The sequence below is a fragment of the Homarus americanus genome, unplaced genomic scaffold (genome assembly GCF_018991925.1).
Source record: "Homarus americanus isolate GMGI-L3 unplaced genomic scaffold, GMGI_Hamer_2.0 scaffold14800, whole genome shotgun sequence".
NCBI lineage: Eukaryota > Metazoa > Arthropoda > Malacostraca > Decapoda > Nephropidae > Homarus > Homarus americanus.
This window is the reverse complement of record NW_024747758.1, coordinates 7,501-12,273: the sequence shown is the minus strand read 5'-3', so window position 1 is coordinate 12,273 and position 4,773 is coordinate 7,501. Positions and strand designations below refer to the sequence as shown.

Here is a 4,773-nt window from a genome sequence, read left to right as displayed (position 1 = left end):
GGGGAGAGGGTGCCTTCACACACATATTCGATGTGAAATATCTTCCGCCCCCCAGCGGAGCGCTTCGGCGCCTCTGCGAAGCAAAACGCGGCATTCAAAAACAACAACCAAAATTGCCGTCGATTTCCTCTCCCTGCCCTGCAATGGCTGGAGCAGAAGGAGAGCGAGAGAGAGAATAGTCTCATTGGGTCAGAGGAATGGCAGTGGAGCGGGCTAATGGCGAGTAGGCTCGCGATCTATCAATTACACCAGCCAGGTCGCTCTCCCTATTGAACATTATTACTCTCTCACGTCGCCACTGCGGTTTCCGCGACAGCAGCAGCATCATCATGATGTTGCATCCACCAATTAGTCCGGAACCGGGTTATTCGGCTGTCTGCGAACAGTCCGTTTTTAACCTTACCCAACATCCACTCTCGAGGTGCGGTACGGTGAATGTCCTATCGTCCGACCTTGTATGCTGGATTGCACTATTTCACTATATTAAGGGGAGAGGGTGCCTTCACACACATATTCGGTGTGAAATATCTTCCGCCCCCCAGCGGAGCGCTTCGGCGCCTCTGCGAAGCAAAGCGCGGCATTCAAAAACAACAACCAAAATTGCCGTCGCTTCCCTGCCCTGCAATGGCTGATAGAAGGGAGAGAGAGAGAGAGAGAGATTTTAGTCTCATTGGATCAGAGAGGAATGGCAGGAGCGGGCTATGGCGAGTAGGCTCGCGCCTCATCAATTACACTTGCCAGGTCTCTTCCGTTTGACATTATTTACCCGTCTTCTCTCTCTCTGCTGGCGCACACGTCGCCACCTCTACTTCAGTTTTCCATGTCACAGCATATGCTGCGGCCTTCAGTCCGGAACGGGCCCTCGCTTTTGCTGTCTGCCCAACTTAGCGGACTTGCGTTGGCTGATCACCCCGTCTTCGCGTCTGTGCCGGCCTTCAATGCAGCGCCCAACCGTCTCTTGACCGAGATTCATTGCACTATTCCACGCGCAAACGGCTACCCTTAATGTGCATAGACAACGCTCATGGTTCAACACGACCAGGGCGCAGTCTGGGAGCCGAGTATACTAAAAAGAGAGTTTAGCAGCCAAAACTCGTCAAAGCACACGTTGGGTTACCCCATCACCTAACAACGATGATGGCGGTTCCCACCCGTGAAATACACAACCTAACCAATATTGGGCGACGATGGCGCTCATGAGCCCACGTCCCCACAAACAGTAAGAGAAAGAGAGAGAGGAGGAGATGGGCCAATGTGCGGTCCCTCGCCCAATGTCTTATGCCTCGCTGGGGCAAAGAGAAGAGGAGCGGATAAGGGAGGAGATTGGCCAACGTGCGGTCCCTCGCCCAATGTCGGCTGCCTCGCTGGAGCTGGGTAAAGAGGAGAGGAGCGGATAAGGGAGGAGATTGGCACACACGGTGGCGCTGCCGGCGCCGAGGATAGCAAGAGAAGGTGCAGTTTGATCTGATCATCTGGTTTGCTATTTCTCTAAGGCCAACGTGCGGTCCCTCGCCCAATGTCGGCTGCCTCGCTGGGGCAAAGAGAAGAGGAGAGGATAAGGGAGGAGATTGGCACACACGGTGGTGCTGCCGGCGCCGAGGATAGCGAGAGAAGGTGCAGTTTGATCTGATCATCTGGTTTGCTATTTCTCTAAGGCCAACGTGCGGTCCCTCGCCCAATGTCTTCTGCCTCGCTGGGGCAAAGAGAAGAGGAGCGGATAAGGGAGGAGATTCGCCAACGTGCGGTCCCTCGCCCAATGTCGGCTGCCTCGCTGGAGCTGGGGCAAAGAGGAGCGGATACGGGAGGAGATTGGCACACACGGTGGCGCTGCCGGCGCCGAGGATAGCAAGAGAAGGTGCAGTTAGATCTGATCATCTGGTTTGCTATTTCTCTAAGGCCAACGTGCGGTCCCTCGCCCAATGTTTTCTGCCTCTCAATCCCTCTCACTATTTTGGCTGCTGTGATAGGCGCCGCCAACAGCAGCAGCTACCTGGTTGATCCTGCCAGTAGTCATATGCTTGTCTCAAAGATTAAGCCATGCATGTGTAAGTACAAGCCGATTTAAGGCGAAACCGCGAATGGCTCATTAAATCAGCTATGTTTCATTGGATCTGTAAACCCACTTACTTGGATAACTGTGGCAATTCTAGAGCCAATACATGCAATTGGTCTCTGACCGCAAGGGAAGAGCGCTTTTATTAGTTCAAAACTGGTCGGGCCCCGGTCCGTAACCCACCTGTGGTGAATCTGAATAACTTCGGGCTGAGCGCACGGTCTCCGCACCGGCGCCGCTTCTTTCAAGTGTCTGCCTTATCAGCTTTCGATTGCAGGTTATGCGCCTACAATGGCTATAACGGGTAACGGGGAATCAGGGTTCGATTCCGGAGAGGGAGCCTGAGAAACGGCTACCACATCTAAGGAAGGCAGCAGGCACGCAAATTACCCACTCCCGGCACGGGGAGGTAGTGACGAAAAATAACGATGTGAGTCTCATCCGAGGCCCGCAATCGGAATGAGTACACTTTAAATCCTTTAACGAGTATCCATTGGAGGGCAAGTCTGGTGCCAGCAGCCGCGGTAATTCCAGCTCCAATAGCGTATATTAAAGTTGTTGCGGTTAAAAAGCTCGTAGTTGGATCTTCCGGACTGACGGTGCACCGCCGGTGTTTACTGTCACGCTCGAACAGCCGCCCGCCGCTCGCAGGATGCTCTTTGTCGAGTGTCGAGTGGCGGAGAGTTTACTGAAAAAATTAGAGTGCTCAGAGCAGGCTATTTGAATGGCCCGAATGGTGATGCATGGAATAATGGAATAGGACCTCGGTTCTATTTTGTTGGTTTTCGGAACCAGAGGTAATGACTAATCGGAACAGGCGGGGCATTCGTATTGCGCTAGAGGTGAAATTCTTGGACCGTCGCAAGACGAACTACTGCAAGCATTTGCCAAGGATGTTTTCATTAATCAAGAACGAAAGTTAGAGGTTCGAAGGCGATCAGATACCGCCCTAGTTCTAACCATAAACGATGCCAACTAGCGATCCGCCGGCGTTATTCCCATGACCCGGCGGGCAGCTTCCGGAAACCAAAGTCTTTGGGTTCCGGGGAAATATGGTTGCAAAGCTGAAACTTAAAGGAATTGACGGAAGGGCACCACCAGGAGTGGAGCCTGCGGCTTAATTTGACTCAACACGGGAAACCTCACCAGGCCCAGACACGGAAGGATTGACAGATTGAGAGCTCTTTCTCGATTCGGTGGGTGGTGGTGCATGGCCGTTCTTAGTTGGTGGAGCGATTTGTCTGGTTAATTCCGATAACGAACGAGACTCTGGCCTACTAAGTAGTCGACGGATCTCCAGAAAATGGTGTCCAGTTCGCAACTTCTTCTTAGAGGATAAGCGGCAATTCTAGCCGCACGAGATTGAGCAATAACAGGTCTGTGATGCCCTTAGATGTTCTGGGCGCGCTACACTGAAGGGATCAACGAGTTTTCCTCCGAGAGGAGCGGGTAACCCGTTCAAAGCCTTTCTTGATAGGGATTGGGGCTTGCAATTGTTTCCCATGAACGAGGAATTCCCAGTAAGTGCAAGTCATCAGCTTGCGCTGACTACGCCCCTGCCCTTTGTACACACCGCCCGTCGCTACTACCGATTGAATGATTTAGTGAGGCCTTCGGACTGGCGCTCTTGGATTGTCGGCCCCGTTGCCCGCGAGGGTTTTCTGGGGTCGTCGCCTCGAGCTGACGGAAAGATGTCCAAACTTGATCATTTAGAGGAAGTAAAAGTCGTAACAAGGTTTCCGTAGGTGAACCTGCGGAAGGATCATTAACAGAGAGAAAGAGAACGGGGCGCTCTTAAAACTACTACTACTCTCCTGATTTGGGCGGTCTCGGGCTCTGCTCTGGCAACTCCAGCAGCGAAAGAGGACAATCCCGGCCCCCGCACTAAAAATAGGTACCACCACGCTGTAGGTGGACCACACTCGGGCGAGAGCGCGAAGACCGGAGGAGGAGGACGGACGGGGCTTTGGACGGCTGCCCGTCCGTTCCTTACTACCGGCGAATAAGCCTCTTGACCCAAAAAGAGTGAAATTCAAGTGTCAAAAAACAACAACAAGCCGTCCGGCCAAACCCAAACCACAAACTTGGGCTATGTCTGTCAAACCCTTTCATTGAGACTCGACCTGTGATGGTTAGTCGCAAAAAGACCAAATGGCAAATACACAACTCTTAACGGGGGATCACTCGGCTCGTGGTCGATGAAGACCGCAGCAAACTGCGTGTCGGTATGTGAATCGCAAGAATACCAGATACATCGACAAGTTGAACGCATATTGCGGCGGCGCAGCCATATGAGCTTGTCGCCGCCATACCTTCACGAGGGTCGGAAATATACATCCATCGGTTGCTGCGAGTCTGGTGCCTGCTGACTGTCTCCCGACACGAGGGTAACCTGAACCGAGCTCTGCCTTGGGGGTTTAATCGCCCGCCCTTGCGCGAGGCGTGCCCCTTAAAACAAGCAGTTTATCACTAGCAAGTCCGCTGACTTGGCGCACCCAATATTCAACTGACAACAAAGTTTACAGTTGTCGCCGCGAAATAACTGGAGGCGGCGCTCTTTTGCCTGCGGTCCACAGAGACACGAATGGCCGTCGGCTGCTCATGGCTGATGCTGCACATGTTCTAAGAGGCACACGTCCTCCTCCTTCTCTCTCGGAGAAGAAGCACTCCATCCCACGAAGAGGAAAAGAAACCGGGTCGGATATCTTTTAAGTAAGCCC

The 4,773-nt window shown here is 53.0% G+C and overlaps 1 non-coding gene across 1 annotated transcript; it reads left to right on the top strand.

Annotated features, from left to right (window-relative positions):
* Positions 1 to 4,217: 4,217 nt before the first annotated feature.
* LOC121879847 lies at positions 4,218 to 4,379 on the top strand. The gene has a single exon (XR_006091446.1). It is a non-coding gene; the product is annotated as a 5.8S ribosomal RNA (ribosomal RNA).
* The last annotated feature ends 394 nt before the right edge of the window (positions 4,380 to 4,773 follow it).